Below are 21,444 nucleotides of genomic sequence, written 5' to 3'. Positions count from 1 at the left end.
AGGGTCAAAAAAGCAATTCAACAAATTTATGGAGGAAAAGTCCCTGGAGGTTTACTAAAGGCAAAGGCAGACCTCTGCAGCATGTTGCTGGACAATGCACAGAAAAAGCATCACTCGTTCCCCTGTTTTTAACTCTTAAGCATTAACTGCTCTTGGAGATAAGAGAAAGGCCACAACAGACCTTTGATCTGACCCAGTTCAGTTATTTTTACATAGTTGGGGTCTACTTTTGTGCTTTATACTCCACCTAATCCTGATGGGCTTGGAGGTGCACCTCACAAATTTGGTTTGGGATTAGCTGTGCAACATCAGATTGTTTGGGCCAGGCAGGAGGAGGTCAGTGATGGGAAGTACAAATCACCACAATTTCATCCCTTACCCACTGGGCACGGGTTCACACACTGGCTTCTGCTAAAGGCTGGAGAGCAGTCTTGTGGAGTGGCTGCAGTTTAACTCCCTGTCAGGGTAATAAGAGGTTACTTTGAGAAGTGGGTATAAACTGAACCCAAGTGCCAGTTCTGACACAAATATATCTGGTGATGTTACAGCTCCCATAGCAACAGAAAGAGATTGTTATCTTAAGACACCTCCACTTGTCTTCACCTGGACTGAAGAGGTGCAGCAATAGGAACCCTGCAGGTGTGCTTGTGTCAGAGTTACTGAACAAGAATATGAGAGCAAAAAAGCCTCAGTTGTTGAAAACAAGGTGGAGGGTAGTGGCTTGGTTTGTTCCCCTTCCTACCACCCAATTCCCAAAGTTTCAAGTTAGGAAAGGGAAGTGCTTTTGCTGAGAGCAACGTTTTCTCCTGTGAGTTTCATATGAGTTAGGCATTTCGCTGCCCTGCTCCCATGGGAATCTTCAGATAAATAGACATGCCTTTTCTGCAGTGGTATTCTGATGTACAGGGGCTGGGGCTGGAGGAAGGACAAACCTCCTGCCTTTATTTCTGCTGGCAGTGTAAAGTGGGTCGAAGCTTTCTGCAGCCGCTATTCTATTTATATCCTTTGGGTCCAGTGCTATTTTTGTTGGCTGTGCCCCTGGAGGTGGAGGTGTGGAAGTGCCTTTCTGCTCATCTCCACAGGCGCGTGTAGAATTTTCCTCCGACCCAGGCACCTCCTCGGACGCTGCGGCTTTTCAGGGGTGGTAGGTGGATGTCAGTGTGGCCATTCCCCGCCTGTCCCTAACTTTTTAATCCTTCCTTTTGTTTGGGCCTTGCGCTCCGTCCATGGAACCTCTGGGTAGCCACTGGGAGGTGTGAATGGCTCGGGATGGAAACCACAGCTTGTAGGTGCGCCCTCTGCCAGGCTTTTCTGGCACCGGAGGAAGCCCGGCCTCCGCCTGCTCCCCAGCGAAAGGGATATTACCGGCTGCTTCGTTAGGAAACAGACTCGCAGAGATACAGGAAAGTGTGTAAGGTGGTGGGAAGCAACGGGAGTAAGATTCCTGGCAGCGCGGGTATGTAAACATTCATAAAATAGAGAGTGTGTGCATGTGTGTACTTTGTGGTGGCAGGAAACCCAAGAAGCTAGCTCCATTATTTTTGCTGGAATTGGTAGTTACACTGCCAGACAAATATTATAAGCCCTTAATCCTCCTGACTTTGCACCTGTGAACGATCTAAAGACCATTCAAGGTGATCTGAATTATGGGACATCGTTACTAATTAGTAATGGGGTTTGGGATATGATGTGGTTGTTCATAAAGAGGATTTTCTGTTTCTTAGATGTGGAGATACCTCTGGGGAAACTGAGGGGAAAAGGAGACAGGAGGAATGGGTAGTATGTGGCCTCTTCTGAAAATGTCACATGGATGTGAGTGGCCTGCCACAAATTTGGCACTGGTGGCACAGACAGGATACTGCAGTGGAAAAAGCAGAGGTATCCTTTCAGCAGACACAGGATAAGGAATTTGGCTGAGCTTAATGGATCCAAGTTATAATTTCCAGTGGAAATACTAATGCAATCAATCTATTTCCACACAACAGGACAGCAAGCCTATGCTAGTGTTTAGTGTTTGTCAGGCAGCTGGCCCAGCCACATCCCAGGGTCCATCCACCTGCACCCAGACATGTGCAGCCTGTGTTGGGGTGAGAGCTGAGCTTAGACACAAGCCAGTGCAGAAAATAATAGGTTCAAGGGGCTGGAGGAAAAGAGCATCACCAGGACTGGCTGCTGCATGGTTGTGGAAAGCCCAGCAGCCCCCTCCTGCAACACCATAGAGCTCCCTGCTGCTCACCACCTCTTGCAGAGAAACCTCACTCTTCTTACCAGGGTTTGCCTGTTTGCAGTGAAGTTGCAAACCCTTTAGGGCAAGGAGCAAATCTTGTCTGATCTCTCCCCCCTGAGTGCACCACAACTGCATGAAGCTGGAGGAGGGATTTCCATCCTGCTGGTGTAGCAGTGGGAGCCAAGAAAGCACCCCAGCCCAGCTACAGCAAGGTGAGGGATGGAGCAAGAGGCTGTGCACCACTGGCAGAGGAGAGCCATGAAGCAGCTGCTAGGGAGACCAGTGTGCCATCCCGCTGTGGGTCTCCAGAGCAGTACCCTGTCCTTCTCTCCGCAGGAAGCTCACCCGAATGGGACAGCCTGAATAGCTGGGTGCTGGCACCCTCTTTCTCCAGATCACAGCCAGATACACGGTGGTCCCAAGGTCCCCAGCATTCCTGCTGGGCCCAAACTCAGGGGCTGATGATGGTGTACAGCAAGAGTAGAGCTTCATATAGGTACCTTTAACCTGGCCTGGTCTGCACAGGGCTCTGTGCCTGCCAGGGCTATCTCTCACCTAAATAAATTATCATTCAGTTAAAGGAAAGCTTTAAAGAGACTATTGGCAGTTTCCAGAAAAAAAAACAAGCAAGCTGCACATCAAAACAGCAAATGACCTTGCATCGATAGGGGGTTAGTGCATGCCAACAGAAGTGACTGTGGACATGGCAAGGAACAGATCTCAGCACAAACACATTTTTTTTCAAATCTTACTTCCATGCTCCCAGGCCTGTACACAGGAGTGTGATAATGCAGCAGTGATTTCTGTTGGCCTCTGCATGTTTCCAGCCAGAGCAGCCCTGGCTGCTGATTCACTGACTGCTTCAGACGTCAACCAGTGGAATGTTTCCATGATTTTTAGCTCTGAAAGAATGTGCTACAACTAAAATGCTTTCACCTTTTCTTTTCTTTTTTCTTCTTTTCTTTTCTTTTCTTTTCTTTTCTTTTCTTTTCTTTTCTTTTCTTTTCTTTTCTTTTCTTTTCTTTTCTTTTCTTTTCTTTTCTTTTCTTCTTTTCTTTTCTTTTCTTTTCTTTTCTTTTCTTTTCTTTTCTTTTCTTTTTTCTTTTTTTTTCTTTTCTCCTCTCTTTTTTCTTTTTTCTTTTCCTTTTCTTTTTTCTTTTTGTTTTTCTTTTTTCTCTTTTTTTTTTCTTTTTCCTTTTTTCTTTTCTCTTTTCTTTTTCTTTTTCTTTTTGTTTTTCTTTTTCTTTTCAAGAGAACATCTAAAACTACTTGGGAGCCTCTCAGGTCTTGCCATTTGTCTGACACAAGAGGCAGTGCTGGTGTGAGAAGGTGCTGCTTGCTGTGCTAGTGGCAGCTCACCTCTGACAGGCCTGGCTATAACCCTCTGTAAAATACCATTTCCAAACACACGGGTTGCACTCCACACATCTTACATCTCCATGAGATATTTGCATTGGGGAGACAGCTTGCTTTCCCGCCTATGCCATTCCATCAAAACATACTTTTAGCACCAGGCAAGAAGCCAAGGTCAAGTCTTCTTTTCTTTATTTTTTTGCCCCCCTGCCCTCTCGCCTGCTCTGAATACATTATGATACAGACTTCAGTTCAACTTCAGTTCCACTATTATATCTTTTCCCACAAGACCGTTGTCTCATTCAGACCACAGCAGGGAGCACGCTTTCATCTCTGCCAGCTGGGCATGGCTGGAGCGCCCCATGCCCGTAGGAGTTGCGTGGGGAGGAACAGAGGCGAGGCTTTGCAGATTCCCATGCACAGAGGATGGAGGGGTTTGGCCAGGTCCAAATCTGGGAGGGCATTTCCAGGAAGCCTCTTCCACTGCCTCCTTTGTCAGGGTGCTAATGAAGAATGAAGAACAATGAGGATGGGATTCCTCTCACCTGATTTTAGGTGCCTAAAAGTTAGGTGTCTAAACCTATTTAGTTGGACAGGCTTCTTGCATAGTCAATGGAGACAAATAGGCACCTCCAGTGTGTGATTCATCTCACCTATCTTGCACATTTATCTTGAGAAGGGCTGACTCACTCTGCAGCCAAGCACAGCTTCTCTTCTGTGACTGTAAATGTAGATCAACAACTTGAGAATTTGACAACTAAACTTTACATGTCCTAAGTTACAAAGGTGAGTCCTACCCCCAGCTGTGGCAGTGGCTGTGGCAGCAGCACTACCATGCCTTAACTTGGGGCCTGTCCCCCCCAGTTTCTCTCAGAGGGTCTGCTTCCAGGCCTCCCCAAGCAAGGCTGGGTTTTAGTCTGTCCAAATCACATTATCAGTCCTTATCACATTATCAGACTAGGTTAAATATTTATAAAGCACCTGGGGCAGGGTCCATGTCTTTCTTGTGTTTGTATGTTCCCTCGAGGAGCGAAGCCCCTGTGCCAGTTGCAACCCTTTGCGGACTGGTGCAGTACAGCACTGTGGGTGCCTACACCAATCCACAGGTCTTGGTGAAATGCAGCCAGGAACACAGAAAGAGCTCATGGACATTGGGAAACAAGCAGGAGTGAATCATAAGAGTCAGAAGAAGCTACTAACGTGTGGGAAAAAGGCAAATGTGCTACCTCGGCACAAACATATAATAAGGAAGTATGTAATAATAATTATTGTTATTGTAATATGGTCTGGGTGAGCATTTGGGAAAAAGATATCTAATAACTGACAAGCAATGTGGCTCATTTTGTTTTGCTATGAAATTCAAACAATGGTTATGTTTATAAGGCAATAATACGCAGGGCACAGAGCACTGGCACCGCACCAAATATGCACTCCCGAAGTTGGGTTTATATAGGTCATGCCAAACAAATAATAGTGTTCTTCAATATAATTACTGATTCATTACGGAGAGAGAATGTAATCGAGTATGTTTGGATTTCAGGGAGGCGTTAGATATAGTAAATTCATACATTTGAACTTGGATTGGGAAGACTTTGTGCACTTGCCTAGCTCTGCCCCTCTGGGAATCAGCAGTAAAATTCCCACTGCAGCCTGCCCCAGCAGCACAGGAGCCTCTCTGCCAGCTTCAACAGGCACTGTTGCTCCCACCACACTTTGCAGACACTCAGTACCCTTTGAAGCATTTCACAAATAGACTGGGAAGCTAAACTACTGGCAATCTGAGATCTGGATCCAAATGTGTGGGACCTGGCACTTAGCTCAGGCATTGCACCAGCCCCACTGGCTGCCTTGGTCTTGGGGGTGCCCCAGCCTCTCCACTTCTGAGCCTCCTGCTCCATGTCCTGCTTCTGGATGCGTCTCTTTACACACATTATTCCAGTGTTATCTCAGGGGAAAGCAACAAAAGCCAGAGGACAGGATGTCCTGGAGGTGCCCATCAGCTCCCTGGCCTGATGCTTGATGCTCATACTTGCCCATGGGGGACTTAAACTGGGGTGTCCCTGTCCTGGGAAGACATCAGTGGTGTTGTGCAGCGATGCCAACCAACATGGCAAAGGAGTGCCACCAGGACTCAGGACAAAGGAGAAGAGCCAGGCTTAGCTGGTGGTGAGAGAGGACCATGGGGGCTTCTCCAGGGGCTTTTGGACGTCTTTCCAGTGCAGCTAGTCCATGGGGAACTGGCATTTCAACTGCAGCACTTTGCTTTCCCCAGGAAGGCCTGGGCAGCCCCACACCAGTCTGAGGTGTTTCCTGCTGGCCTCTGCCCCCAAACACAGGGATGGATGATGGTGCCCAGTGCAGCTTCCTCAACACCCAGCACAGCTGCCAGTACCAGGGCTTTGCTCTGTGTGACACCTGGACCAACAGTTTGAATTAGAAAACACAATGCATTGTGGAACAGCCACAGTCAGCATCCCTCATCTCCATCACCAGCCCTGCTGCTGCTCCCCACAATGCAAAGGGCAAGAGCCCCAGTGTCCTCCCTGCAACTCCACTTCAGGGAGCAGCTGCATTTGCCAAAAAGGCTGACTGGGCACAGCACAAGTCTTCTAGGAAAATGGGGGGCCATGAACTGATGGACCAGCACTCAGTGCAGGAAGCACTGATGGAGTACTGAGCACTGTTGGAGTGCCTTTTTGCAACATTAAATCATGCCCCACTAGTCAGCTGACTTCTGTGAGCTTCCAAAAATCTGATCAGGAACTAGTAGGGACTATAGTAAATGCACGCTTACAAATGGTCTTTTGATAAAGCCCCTTTCAAGAATGAAACAAACTTGGCAGCCATCAGATAAAAAGTACCATCATGGATTAAAAATTAAGTCAGAACTGATAGAAGGGGGAAAAATCCATTAAAAGTAAATGGCCACTGTTCTAGAAGGGGAAGAAAAGCTGAATGAGGTGGGAGAGGGGCAGTGGGGCCACGCTTGGAGGAGACGAAAGTGGCCCTCTGAACATTGTTTCAAAAAACAGAAATGGAGAAAGGATAACAAGGCACCAGCATTTGCTGCCAAGACAGAACCATATATTTTAACTGCAAGCAAGGCTCAGCAGGGCTGGGAGGAACTCCAGAAGCTTCTAACTAAACTCAGAAACCAAACCAGAATGACGGAGAAAGTTCAGTGCTCGCCAAAGCAAGCTATTTCAGACAAAATAGGGCAAACCTCTTGCTCTGAATTAGAAGTTGGCTTGTAGGGGTCAGTGGTGGGCAAGGCAATAACAATTGAAGCATTGCATGTGAAAGATCTGCACTGAGGATCAACATGAAAAATATGTCATCCTATAACCTGGTCACACACATCACACTCCATGTCTGCTTGCCCACTTTGAAGAAGGACCTAAAGAAACACTGTAAGATGAACCATGCTGAGTCAAGATCAAAAGCCCACCAAAGGCAGCATGGAAGAACAGAAACAGCATCAAAGGCAGAGCTGGGTGGGGGACTCTTTTTCATGAGGGGAGGTTAAGGAGTACAATACTATTTCATTTGCACCAGGGAAGCAGAGGGCTACAAAACAATCGTTCCCTTAAGTAACAACCACCCCAATGCTTTTGGTTTATTTGTGCTGTGCTAGTTGAAAAGAAAGACATAAAGGTGCTTTTAAAAATAGTTGCAAGGGAAGTTTGTGCTTTGCCAATGGTCTACCTCGCAGTACTGTTCCCTGCTGGACGTGATCTGCTGATAAGCTCCTACCTGGCCTGAACTCAGCTCTGCGTGCCAAGCCACCCGTAGCAGTGTACCTGCTCTGGCTGGATTGCTGAGACCCCCTTTTGCAGAGGTTGGGTGCAACCTCCTTGGGGGCAGCATCCAGTGTTGGGCAGCAGCTGGCGAAGCTCAGCTTGTGCACTGAAAGCCTGCTCGGCATCAGTGTCTGGCTGTCATGGAGCGGGGACCACATGGTGGGGACGAATGCGGTCCCTGGCAGGGTGTGGTGACACTAAGACCTGTGCAGTAAGAAGCTGGGGGGGTGGGGGTGTGTGTGTAAATAATCTACTACTATGACCTAAATGCTACCAGGCCTTTGTTTATTTTTATGAAGTCAGTAAAGAACCACGTGGGTTCTGAGACTGGAGTTTGGGGACCAGAGGCTGAGAGGTGACACAGAGTAACGGCATCCAAGCCCTCCATGCGGAAAGGCAGTCAGGCTGAGAGCAGAAGGCTGCTTTCCGAGTTTCCAACTTTTCCTGCATACAGAAAGCTTTGCAGAGAAACAAGAGAGGGAGAACTGCCACAGATGTACAGGTTTAGATGTTACTGATGTCTGCAGTTGGTTGACCCACCAGGTGTTCAAGATGCATGGCTCAAAGATGACCAGTCATCTTTGTTAATGGATCAAAACCCCACACCTTCAGACTGTGGTAGATATGACAGTGTTAAAAATACAGCTATTCGAAAACACAAACCAGAATTTCTAAGTGCCAGTGAACTGGTGAAGACCAACTGGGAGCAGGAGGTGAATGGCAAAGGCTCTTCCGGTGAAACTGTTGAACAAGTCTGCTGGTGAAGGGAGGGTCCCACGGTCACCTCCAGCAGTATAAAGAGAATTAAAACCAGCAGCAGCAAAAGCCAGTAATGCACCAAAAGCTGTGCCCAGGCTAAACCAGGCCAATAAAAATAGCTGTGCTGGTGAATGAATGAATCTAAACCATGTTTCCTGAAGCAGTTGAACCCCCAGCCACACAGCTCTTCGCAGGAGGAAAGACTGTTGCAATAACATTGCTATGGAAGGGATGTAACTCTACATCATAGCTGAGCTGTCAATGGTTATGACCAGTTTGCATGTATGAAGTGCATGCTTTTCCATATCTCTTTGATACCAGAAAAAGCAAAAACAGGTGTTTGTGTGGATGCGCGCATTGGTGAGTGCATGTATTAGGCTAGGGAGATCGTGCATGTTTGCGTGTGTGTATGAGTTTGTGCTCACTTAAGGAATTGTATATGTGCATGAGAACAAGTGCTAGTGAATATGTGAACAAAGATCCTGAGTGGCCATCCTGGCTGCATGTGAGCATCCCAGGCTACAGCAGAAGTGGTGTGTGCTGGGACAGGTGCAGGTTACACAAGGGCAGGTACGGCTGCGCGAGTGCTCACTTATGCCAGCCATGGGGAGTGTGGGTCTGTGCTGGCAGGAGGGCCGAGGAGCACTGGTGTGCACACAAGCACCCCTGCACAAGGGAGGGGAGGTGAGCATCAGTACAGGACAGCACACGTGGCACTGTGGTGCTGGAGGGGAGATGCAGGAAAGATTTTCCTGACTGCTCATACAGTACAGTTTGGCTCAGCAAAGAGCCAGTGTGGGTGAAGAAGACTCTAGAAGGGCTCCTGCCAGCTATAAACAGAACAATCAGCATACACAGGATGTGGCAAGCAGCTAAAGGCGTCCCATTATTCACTTCACTTTTATTTCAAGGAGATTCACTTCTCTGTTCTGCTTCCCATTTGGGAAGTGAAACCTAAGGTCACAGTACCATTAAAAAAAAATACTGGTCACAGCTTATTTGTTTTTCTACTTTATTCTTTCTTTCATTTTAAAAAGTTACTTTGCTTTGCCTTGAATGGAATTTATTGAAATTACTGGTAATGTATTAAGTCTTCACTCTCTGTTTCTCTCCTGAGGAATAATCTCATTTGCTCTTATTTGAAACTGTTGACTCTGAGGGGAGTGTTTACAGCTCATGACGTGCTTACAGTATGGTGCAACCCAGAGCAGAGGGAACAACGCGGGTTCCTCCTAAGCACAGCCAGAGCTGGCCTGCACACTGCTCACAAGGTGCTTTGTAAACATTTATTCATTCTTGCACACACACTCCCTTCCCTCCCCCCATCAGGTGAGGAAATATTATTGTCACCATTTCACAGATAGAAGAAGTGAATGCAGATAGGTTTGGTGACTCACCCACAGCCGCTGAGGCAGATCTAGAGCTGAGGTGTTAAGCTCCTAGCTACCTAATTTAACCCAGCAGGTCACGTTCCCACCCAGGGCTGACAATATAGGTAGTGTCAGCTCCATCTACCTGCCACCCACTTGTCCTGTGAAGCAGTAATGCTCATCTTTACGTTTGCAGAATGAGATCAGACTGCTGTGGCCTACTCCATGCAATGGTGTCATCACAGTGCGATATATTATTATGATATCATGATGTGATTATGCCTGAAACTAATGCAAGGACACACACAGAACAGAGGTAGGCAGTTAGAAATCAGCGACCATGTGTTCGCCGACCACATCAAATACACACACACCCTAAACCAAGGTGTTGGTTGATCCCACCACACTGCAAAGATCTGCAAATGATCGGTATGTTGGGCAGGGGCTCCCCACCTTCTTTGTTGGAACCCGGGTTAATTTCTGCCCTATGCAGTCCTGGTGCAAACAGCTGAAGTAGGCAAGATGGCTCTGTGAGGCAGTGGAAGGAAAATGTTTGCCTCTCCAGTGGAAATCACTCTCAAAGTATATGGTCAGTAGATAAAGATCATGGTCCCAGTTCTTCAGTGAGGCTGGTTGTGTTTAGTGCTGAGAACTTACTGGAAACTAAGCCTCCTCCTGAAGGTGGTTCAATACAAGCACTCAGGAAATTGAGCCTTCAGTTGTCTCATCACAGCTGAACATCCAGGGCTACATGTTGCCACTGTTTGCTCTGTTTTGCTATTTAAGATCTTCTCTCAGACGGAATCAAGAACAAAACCAATAAAAAATACCCCACTCCTTATCATCTTTGTTTGCTTTTCACACTGTTTACATGGGGCATGATTTCACTCATGTCCAACTCATCCCAGATGACTCAGATTAGTCAGTTCCACTTTTTGAGATGGTTCTGTCTGTCTGCTGCTCAGGCCCTGCAGGATGCTGCCATAACCAGCCTCACGTTACAAGAGGGGAGGTTAGATTTCCCTGTATGAATCTTAACTTTTATTTTCAAATAAATCGCTTTCCTTCTGTTAAATATCACCTTTGTAAAATGTCCTTCCAATTAAGCTGGTGTTGCTTTTTGCCTTGCCACATGCAAAACTTGTTTCCACCACCACAATGAAGTTTGCAGAGAGATTCTCCTTGATTTTTGTGAGCTTCGGACCCATCTCTCAGGAGCTGTTTCTGCACCTCGTGAGAGAAACAGCAAAACACCCACTAATTTCAAGGTGTCAGAGATTAGGGTCTCAGAAGAACTTGGGAGTGGGAAGGGAATGTATTTGAGTACCTGGACTGTTCAAAGGCCTCCCTACATCTCTTCTACCATGGTGAGTGGTTTTGGGGTGTTCTGGGACTCTACAGTTGTAGGGAAATGGAGAGGCAGAAGAATCTCTTGAGCATCTAGAAGGAGGATGGTTTGCTCTTCTTCCTCTGGCCTTCCTTAGGGGACTAAGTGCCAGCCAAACAGTGCTGGCTTGTAAAGAGTCATGACACCTTTCTGGACAATTGTCTCTGGAGTTGAGGTTTCCTTTCCTTACTGAGGGTTGAACCGGAGTTTTCAGGATGTGGAGGAAGGCAGGGTGGCCAGTGCTGTGACGGGTGGCAGGAGAGCACAGGCTGCTGTGTGGAAGAGCCTTGAGTCAGCACCTTTCATCCACACAAACAGAAGAGCCCCTGTTGTTCAACTGGCAGAGAGTTAATCTCATAGTTAAAATGTTACTGGGCTCTACCTCCTCTTATCCTTCCACAGTGCAAGGGGCAATGGGCTCAGTAGGTCAACTGGCCAGTACCTGACAGCAGCTAAAGGGACCCAGTCAAGGCCCAGAATTTGACCTGTGCCTCCTTGGTTAGATCCTTTTCCACAGTCATGTCATTCTTTTATAGCCCTTATGCATGCTTCAGTGTGTTTTGTGATAAACAGAACAAAGTAAAAACCCTGCAGTTAAGAAAGCCCAGGCTGAAGCTAGATAAGTTCATCAGGCTTCATCAGCTGTCCTGCAGCAACACAGAGGTGCACAGGGTGCTTGTGAAGGCAGCCTTGGCATCCGTGGCTGGGAAGTGAAAGTCAAATCCTTAGAACAGTGCAAAACACAGTGCCTCAATTTCAGGAGTACCCAGAGGGAAAGACTGTGCCAGCTTGTGAGAGACAAATAAAACAGCTAGTGGAGGAGTCACAAATTCAGGGCAGATGCCCAGGAAACACCCCGCCTTCTTCTCGTAAGAGGTGTATAGCCAACACCTGTGGCACTAGTAATTAGAGTCCTGGGGGCTTGTTTGCTGCTGGCATTGCCACCGTGCCTACCCTAGCCACAGATCTCTGCTCCCAGACCTAAGCCACCAACACTGCAAGTTGCTATTTTGCTGGCTGAAAGCTCTCTGAATTGGAACAGGGAACAATCCTTGCTATCTCTACAGGTTCCAGCGCGGTGATGTGTGGTACACCCATTCATCTAAATGCAGAATTAACTCTGAAACAAATAATAAGGTTTTAAATGCCATCACACAGCTAATTTATTTCCCAGCTGTCCCAAAGTTCTTCCCAGGTGCTGAAAAGCTTAGCTGCCAAGATCTCCATAGCCTCTGCTGACAACCTCAGAGAGCAACTCTGTATTGCATCATCTTGCCTACTTGTTGCAGGCCCCAGGTGCTTTCAACCATCAATGTGCTCAGCCACAGAGCCCCCTGCAGTGGTGGTGTCACAGTTCTGCCCCCAGCACAGCCAAGGAGACATGAGTTGGCCCAGCAAGAAGTGACTTCTCCCTGCTGATAGGGGAAGTGGGTGCTGGAGCAACACCACCAGCTGATTCATCCTGTCTTCCATGTGTGTCTTCCCACCTCACAGCAGGGTGCTTTGCCTTGATGTTGGTGGAGTTACACAAGTGCAAGCTAGGCGTGAGCTCACAGTACAACACACTGGTTGTGCTGAAGACACAAGGTCATCCCACCCTTGGGAAGGAGAGGACACAGGTGTATATATGCACACGTGAGCACACCTCCGTGGCTGTGTGTAAACACACATGTCCACACGGAGTTTCCATTTGGAGCTGTGCCCTGCATGGCAAATATCTGTTCAGGCAGAAAAACATCACTGCCCCAGTTCCTGCAACAGAATCATTTTTGGTTTTCTTTCAGGTTCTGGAGTTACTTCTGTCTTTGCAAAAATAGCACCGCTCCAGGCAGCCTTCCTGATAGGTGGAATAGTTTCCCCCTGAGGAGAAACTGGTGGAAATCCCCTCTCCTGAGACATTTTTAACTCTGCCAGAAAATGTACAATGGGAGTGACTGATTTAACTAGTGAGCTGACTGGGATGAGCTAATGGGTTTTTCCATCTCTGGTGTCTAGTTCCAGGGATTTCCATGAATTGCTGTCAGGACAGAAGAAGGCAAGAGATTGCAACTGTGGGATCTGCTGTTTCAGCTCCACTGACACGTCATTCTCTCAGGACACCCAGTGACCTGGTTAATCTAGTTCTTTGCTTCTGACTTCTCCTCGTAAATGATTTATCAACTGGCATGGATCCCTGTTTGCTTAAGGAGGCGTGTGACGACCTCTAGCAGACCAGCTGCACAAAGCTACAGCCTGCATTTGGCACCCAGCTGCTGGTCCCAGCTCGTGACCCTTGGCACAGGGAGCACAAGGACAGGGCTCTAGCAGAGCCCGGTGGCAAGGGCTGAGGCAGGGAACTGTGGGTAGTGTTTACATGGCTCTGCGGAGAGCCCTGGTGACTAAGCCATCAGCTTGTCAGCAAGGGTGCTTGCAGGCCTGCCTCAGCCTGTCCTGACCCCCACAACACAGAGTCCTGACTGGGCAGCCGGATGCAGTGTTCACTGTATACAGACTGGGGGGTACAGGTCATGGGAAGCATCAGCTGTGCCAGAGCCAGCCTTGGGGTCCATGTGCTCCAGAAGAAAAAATAACATGAACATCCACCACCTTATCCATCCTCACAAAGTAGCATCAGTGGCAATGACACTGGTGTCAGCACCAGGTGCAGCTCTGGGGGTCTTCATCATGTGCACACGTAGGTCAATATATGTGTCACCACACACAAAACACTGCAACTAAAAAGACGATGGTGCAGATCTAAACTCAAGCACTCACGCCAGGGAGGTGAGGGATGATCCTACAAGCCTTTGTATGTGAGGCTAAAGGAGCGTGGAGAGAGATCAGATATCACCAACTGGGCATCCTCCTAAAAAACTGTCTATGGGCAACTCCCTGCCTTCCCTCCAGGCCAGTTATTGCTGCTTCCTGCTCTGATTGTTTCAAATCCAGTTATCTTGAGTTATGCCTGTTCTGGCAAATACAGTTCAGCAGAGGGGAGGTCCCGTTCATGTCGATGTTGTATGCATGCCACAGATCACAGAGATTAGCATGGGAGGAATAACCCAGATGATCTGCTTGAGGCAGGTATTGGGAAGCTTACAACAGAGCTGTGTAACCATTAGAAATATAAAACTGTTTTAACAGATGAAGAGCCACGCTGAATTTCCAGACGGCTGGAGGCTGTTTCACAGGGGGAATACACAGCAGAAAAGGAAGCTGAGGAAGCTCACTCCAGCACTGGCCCAGACAGCACTGTTTCCAGAAGCATGGTGTCACACCACCCAAGGGCCGCATCATCAGGCAGGGCTGGCTTAGACTGCGGCAAGGAACCTGCAGCCACATGTAGGCAGAGGCATGGGGTGTGTTTTTCTCTCACGTAAGGGTGGATCTGGAGCAGCTTTCAGTTTCTTGGGACCTGAGAGGTGGTTTTGTTCATATCACAAGAGGACTGAAGGTGCAACTTCTCTTTCCTTTTCTGGGGGCACACCACAACCTTCCTTTCCTTGTGCCTCAATGGGAACTCTGTGTTCACGCATCACAAGCCCCCACTCTACACATTGTACAGCACACCAACATCACAGAACAACCACCAGCTGGTGGTATGTGTGAGTGGTAATTCCACCTGGCCAGGAACAGCTGTAAGTACCCTGTGGCTCAAACCCCAAACTAGGTCCCCACGGATGTATTCAGTCTAGGCCGAGCCCACACACCCTGTGATATCCTAGTTGTAGTTGCAGGGCAGAGAGGCAGGACAGGGAAAGAAAGGAAGGCTAGCAAGTTATCCCAAAATCATATTTCCAAGCTTTTAATATGGGTGGATGTATTTTAGGTATAACCTTCAATGTGAATTCCCAAGTACTGATAGATTATTTATAGGTAACTCAGGGTTCAGGCTTAGCTTCAAGCCTGATCTCAGTCAGATCACACCACAGTCCTGCTCTGCAAACAGCAGAGAATAGCCTGGTCCATGTAGAAACTATGCCCTTACCAGCAGCACAAGTACTCTTGGCTTTGCAAACCCAAAAACTTTTACTGAAGATAGCACAGATGTAGAGTGATGCAAGTGCAAAATTCCCCAAAAGCATTCCCCTGTCCCTAGGGAGCTGAAACAAGAGCCGAATTTTCTCATGGACTTCTTCTGTGGCAGATGCACAGATTTAGGAACAGAACATTAAAAAAAGCACCCAGAAACTCTTTGGCAGAGCCAGGACTGAAACCTTTTTCCTCTCATCTCCAGTCTCCCAGGTTGTGAGAGAGATTGCTTCCAGGTGCCTGGCTTTGTTCTGGTCCTGGCAACAGAAGGCCATTTTCTGGTCCATTCTCTGTCTATCCCAAAGGGGTTTTAATTTGCATTTTTTACCACAACCAAACAGATATTTTCATTGAGCTGTTCATGCAGAAACCATTTTACTGAGCTGTTCTGATTTTGGTGTGCTAAATTCACCCATCTGGCAGAGCACTTTACTGCAAGACAGAACTCACATACCTATTAGCAGGGTCTTACTACAGGGGATCCTACCGGGATGCTCTGGTCAAGGCTACAGCTACCTGGTGTGTCAGGGGCATCCTCCTTTACCACCACTGTTCTGGGAAGACTGGCTCAGAGTTAAGAGACAGCTTATCCCAGTGTCTTATTCAGGTCCACAGCTGATGAGGTTCACATTAAATCTACTGGCAAGATATAAACAACAAGATTGAATGCAGAAGGGCACAGTTATGGATGAATAAAAGTAAAGGGAATAATAACCTGCTTTTCCTGGACCTGGCCCAGAATTCACTAAAGGGATTTCCATGAGCCTTAGTAGGATTTAAATCAGCCCATAAATTCATTGCAAATTTTCTTCAGCTTTATTAAAGTGGGGGAAAACAAAAACAAACCCACAACCTAAACCCCTATATGTTTAAGGTTGTTTCCCCTTTTTCTCATATATTTATTCTTTCTGCTCCTTCCTGGCACTGGGAAGACTATAACCCACCTCTGAGAAGACCATGATCTGACAACTGCCCATAACATGAGAAGTGCGTTTCCCAGCCCGCAGCTTTGCTGGCCCTGAGCAACAACCAGCTCAGCTCTGCTCCACTTGAAGGCTCACCACTCGTACTGGGCACTGGCATAACAGAATTACAGAGTGAGGGAATGTTCTTCCTATCTTATTGTCATTTCCCCAAATATCAATTAAAAAAAATATCACATTTCTGTACCCTGTGGATGTCATCTGCCTTATGTGTGCACTTTGTTAATGCTGGGTTGTGGCGCACACTTCCCACAAGTCGTCTAGGGAGGAGAATTACAAGTATCGAGGCACTTTTAAGATGCCGGCAGAGTGCCTAATTGGATTACAAAAGGGCATTCCTCCTGCCACCTTTTGATTTCAGTGCAGGCTGGACATGTAACTATTCCCATCCTTAGATACCAAACAACTTTAAAGTCTGGTAGACAGCCTGAGTTCCCTCTTAGACTATGGCACTTACTTAGCTCTCCATGTGTTGCAAGGATGGAAGAAATAATGACTGAGTTCTCAGGAAATACAGAAATGGGGTCAACTAAGTAACTTTTAAGTCAGTTAGAAAGACAATCTATTAACACTTTCTGCTAATAGCCAGCTTTGATAGATTCCCATGATTCCCACTGCCAGCATCTCCATTCCCACAAATAAATAGTTATGACTCTTCTCCCTTAAAAGGCTAGTTTATCTCATTTAAAATAGAAAGAGCATGGAGATACATCTATCAACATTGGGGATATTAACTCTCCCTTTCTATCCCCATGTTTAAAAAAGAAGCGAAGCATTCAAAGCTTAAATTGGAAAGTCTATAACACAGAGTGGCTGTGGATGGGAGTCATTAAATGCCTGGCTGCATTTTTTTTATCAAAACAATAAAGCAATTGACTGTACAAATAGCTTTGGCAAAGTAGGGCTTAGGTTCTGTTGGAGTTTACAGCCCTGTATCCCTGAAAGTCAAGTATAGCAGCAAAGCCTTTGACCCTTCTGAGCACTGAGGAGGGGCTGGCTCTCACCCCAGAAGAGCTGCTGGCACATCAGGCAAAGCACACACCAAATGTGTGCAAGTGTGAGGCCTAAAGGAGCTACTGCATCTTGACTTTGATTTCCATGCAACTTCACAAATGTCAGGGTCAATTCCCAGGAAAAAATTCCTGGTCCATTACAGGCAATGTGGAGTCCAGAGAGGATCAAATCCATTGTCCTCATTTTAAACAAGAAGGGAAAAAAAAAACCAACCCAACAAACAAATTCAGTTTGTTTCAATGCAGTATTACCTGCCCATGTTTTGTCTGAACTACCAAAGTGTGAGGCCTGTCTCACACTTCATGCTCCGTTTTCAAAAGGAAGGCTTTTCTGTATTTTTCAGCATTGTGGTGCATGAGCAATACCGCTGCCACCTAGAGGCCACAGTGACTTTCCAGCACATTCCCTGGGACAGCAATGGCACTGGCAATAACCTGTTACCCTTAATACCCCTTTGTAAAGAATTTCCCATTCCTGAATCAACATCTCTCATTCAAGAATTGTGTATTCTGCCTTAAACAATCCAGATTAAGAATAGGCTATATAATGAATGTGTCCACCATAGGGTTGAAGGACAGTATGAAACATGAGATACAAAGCAGAGCCTTGCAGAGGTATCTGAGGAGCTTTGGGGAGCTTTAGGCTTCTGGGGGTGGTATTAAATATGTGGTTTTGAAGGAGTTATAGCACAAAGACTTGAGTATGGGACAGGGCTCTGTGTTGCCTTCTTAGTCACATCAAGCTCTATAGCCACAGAGTGAGCATGACTTTCACCTGCTCATCCCATTGCTACTGCTCACAGCTACCAGGCTTGGGAGGAGTTTGCTCTGGAAATGCCCCAGAACTATATCTATTTTGGCTCCGAATGTGCATTTCTCTCATCCCTACAGCAATCTCATTCCTCTTCACCAATAATCAGCGGGACCAGGTCTGCTGAGACCAGCAGCAAGCTCTGGCTACCAAGGCCTGGACGCTATCCTTCCCAACCTGTCTCTGAAGTGAATGCTGCAAGTCAAACTGATCCAAACTCCTGACAACTGGAACCAGTCTGGAACTTGTCTTGGTGGTTACAGCCTGTACAGGAGAGTCACATCTCAGCTCACACACTCCATCCCAGTGGCTGCTCTTCTGCCTTGCTGCCTGAACTCTCTAGTCTGGTTCAGGAATGGCCTTTCCCCATGCATTTCCCTACAGCAGGTGTAGGAGTCATTTAATACTGACAAATGTTAAAAGGAACCACGCAGAGGACATTCATGGCAACCTACTGGTGTCCACAATGCCCCATGCTAATTTGAGGTGTGTTAGACCCTTCCTTGTCCCAAACACCTTGGGCAGCTGCGCAGGCTGAAGTGGATCAAACAAGTGAGGGTTGCACAGTGATACTCTGGCCTTGCAGCTGGAGAACCCCAATCAAATGTCCTTGCAAAGCACTTCAGTTTTGCTTGCATACTGCCTGCCCTGTGCCCTGCACCGGCTGTATTGCAAAATCCCCCGTTGATGTGACTAAGAGTCACGCTCTGCAGCCTCAGCTTCAGTTTCTACCTCTCACAGCCCTGAAATGGAGACAGGGAAGTGTCAGATGCTTTCTGTTCTTCTTACCTAGGACTCTCTAACCATGGGTGTTTTTGAGTCCAAGGAGCTGGAGTGACCTTTCAGTCAATACTGTTGTGTGAGTGGCTAAATAAAAACAGATCTGAACCCAGTCAGTGCTGCTTACAACAAGGAAAGGGGAAGCAGCCGCTGACTCCAGCAAGTGCTAGCAAAGTTCTGCAAGAAGTGGCTAAAAATAGGGTTGCCCCCTACAACACTTCCGTCCTGCTTTTGACACACTCACAGCTTTCACATCCCATTGGCCTCGCTGTTTCCTTGTCGAGGACTTGCCTCACGCCCCAGCACCACAGAGCAGCCCTTCCTGCTGTGGACAGCCTCAGGAGCTTTGAAGTGCAGGCAGCTCCCTCCCACCCTGGTGTAACTGGCCACTTCCCCTGCCCTCTTTACGTGTGCTTCAGTCACAAATGAGAAGTGGGGCAAGCCCCCACTGATGGTCTTGCCCTAAGAAGACACTAAAAATCTCAGAGATACTGAAGACCAGAAAAGCTTTCCACAGTGGACTGTTTTCTCAGTAAATTAAATGGTGGGAAGTATTTGCCTGAAAATTCCCAAACACTACCTTTCAATTTCATGCTTATTCTTGGAAAACTTGGAGCTGAAAATAGCCTGAACCTGCTTAAGGAGAAAAGAAAGCAAATGAACCCAGAATGCAGAGGAGGGGATGCAAATGGGAACTCTTCTGAGTGGTCTGAGGCTTAGATGCCTTTGCCCCTGGAGCCAGGGAGATGGCTGTTAGCAGGCCAATGATACTGTGTGGACGTCAGATGATGGAGGTGGGTTAGCAATGAACGGTAGGAGGAGAAAGAGCATTGCCAGTTCTGCCAGTGCTGTCCACGAGAACAGAGCTCAGAATGGGTGGCCATCACTGTTAAGCTGAGGAGAAACCAACAAAGTCTGTTAACCCAGATGAAATGGAGATTGTTGAAAACACTCTCTGCTGTTTGCCCAAGGCTTTGCAAATCCTGGGAAAGTAATGCCCCTGGGAATTTGGGCTGATTGGGAGCTCATTAGCACTTCTGTATTCCCTGCTTTTCAGTCCAGCAGGTACTAGGAGGACAAGGCAGCACATGCTGGATTTCTTGAATTTTCCCTTGGATCAGGGAAATCCAAGACCAGAGATTTGCCACCTTCTCTGGACCACAGACAATTAAGCAACACACCACGTTGTTGCCACACTACAGGGGTCCAGGCAATCTGGGAATCTGGGAGCTCCTCCAGGAGCTTGGAGCCTAGCTGTTCTAGCCTTAAGCTCTCAAGCAGAGGAATCTTATCTTAAATGAGAAACACTTCACAGAACCTGATTCTACTCCCAGGTAACGAACGGGTGATTCAAGAAAGCCAGCTGAATCCCCTTGCTGTAAAAGGACTGATGATAAGACTGTGCACCTTCACTGGGCTGGGGGATGCTGTCCTGGGGTAGCCTTGATGTAGCCCTGAGTTTGGCAGAAGGCTGGGGTGTGGAGAAGCTGCCTTGGAGGGTTGGCTTGGTAAAGGCCAGGCATCTCTGAAGTGGACCAGGGAAAGGCACACCTGGGGAAAGAGCCCCCAGGCAGCTCCCAGGGACAGGCTCCGGGGAGTAACAGCCCTGTTAGGAAAGGGCTGCTTCAGGGCTCTGGGTGGTAAAACAGCAGAAAAACATTCTGCTCTGAAGTCACACCTAGATGGCGAGAAATTTTCTCCAGACCAAGCCAAAAGCTATTTCCTGCAGCCTCTTTGTTACCAGACTCCTTTGGGGGCGTGGCAACATTTGGTGCCAGAAACAGAGCCATGGTAGGAGAAGGATGCAGCCCCAGTCCTGGGCAGCTCCTGTGGGTACACCTGTGTGGTGAGGAGGATGGAGGGGTTCCTGGTTCCTCAGCACACAGTTTTATGCTTCTCAGTGTGGTGCAGAAGAGGAGCATTTGTAAGTTCTTGCTAAGCCTTGCTAACCACTCTCCTCTTAAGACCAGTCTGTGTAGGTTTCCTGGGTGGTTGGTTTGTGGTTTTTACTATTGCAGTTTAGTATCTGGATCTTAATTCAACCTCTCCATCTGCCTCCTTTGCTCCGTCAGACTCACAAAGGTGAGCAGCTTGGGCCCTTGGTGAAGCTGTACCTCTGGGTCCTTCAGAAGCTGTTGTGGGATCTGGGGAGCTACCCCGAGGCTGTGGCTAGTCCACAGCCCTTCAGGTCAGTCCTCATGGTGGCCCTCATGACAAGGGGGACTTCCAAGGGCCTGAGGCAGTGCCAGGGAGGTGGAGGGATGGGACACACGGTATCTGCATGGTCCTTTGAGAGAGCTGCACGTGCCTCAGCCCCTGAGTTGATTTTTGAGCTCCCCCCAACCACCCTTTTCCTTCCGCTCCCCTGGCAGATGAGCATGCAGAAACCACGCGAGGGAGGCAAGACAGAATTTCCCGTGCTCTAGTCAGCGTGGTGTTATGGTTGTGTGTGTGTGTGTGTGTGTGTGTGCGCGCTTTGTTTGCACCAAGGCGATGGCTCATATCGCAGGGGCTGTTTTAGGAGGGATGTGGCAAGTTGCTTCTAGAACGGGCGTTTATCTCGCTGAGGCAGTGCCACAGCGCCACCTGCTGGCCGTGCCGACCTGCGCCATGGCGGCGGCAGCCCCGCCGCAAATGGCGGCCGTGAGGGGCTGCGCTGCGGCGGGGCGGGAACAAGCCGACCGGGGCTCTGCCCGCCCTCTGAGGGCGGCACGGCCATGGCAGCGGGGTGGCGGTGTGCGCATGCCCACGGCGGACCAAGCGGGGTTTGAGAGCTGTGTACGCTTTGAAAGCAGAGCGTGCAGCCATGCTGTGAGCGCCCTGTTTGCTTCATGGGAGCCATCTGGTAGTAAATGGTGCTAAAACTTCCCTCTGGGACACACCGCAGGTGCCCTCGGATCTACTTGCTTATGTGCTGGACAAACCACATTATTAGTAAACTGCACTGTCA

General features: G+C 48.0%; 2 long non-coding RNA genes across 6 annotated transcripts; one reads left to right on the top strand and one right to left on the bottom strand.

The window, feature by feature from the left end:
* The first annotated feature begins 688 nt into the window (after positions 1-688).
* On the top strand, positions 689-16,090 carry LOC134163942 (uncharacterized). Of its 5 annotated transcripts, none has more exons than XR_009964923.1 (4): positions 689-1,456; positions 2,289-2,439; positions 12,892-14,513; positions 15,840-16,090. It is a non-coding gene; the product is annotated as an uncharacterized LOC134163942 (long non-coding RNA). The 5 variants fall into 5 exon arrangements; XR_009964924.1 differs by having other exon boundaries at positions 2,272-2,439; XR_009964925.1 differs by having other exon boundaries at positions 690-1,456; positions 2,347-2,439.
* Positions 3,789-15,843, bottom strand: LOC134163944 (uncharacterized). The gene is made up of 2 exons (XR_009964927.1): positions 15,424-15,843; positions 3,789-4,295 (listed from the first exon to the last, which is right to left on the bottom strand). It is a non-coding gene; the product is annotated as an uncharacterized LOC134163944 (long non-coding RNA).
* Positions 16,091-21,444: the final 5,354 nt, after the last annotated feature.

Source organism: Pezoporus occidentalis, unplaced genomic scaffold (genome assembly GCF_034315485.1).
Source record: "Pezoporus occidentalis ecotype Australia unplaced genomic scaffold, CSIRO_AGI_Poc_V1 ctg21, whole genome shotgun sequence".
Classification (NCBI taxonomy): domain Eukaryota; kingdom Metazoa; phylum Chordata; class Aves; order Psittaciformes; family Psittacidae; genus Pezoporus; species Pezoporus occidentalis.
Note: the sequence above shows the minus strand (reverse complement) of the source record. Positions and strands in the feature narration are given on the sequence as shown.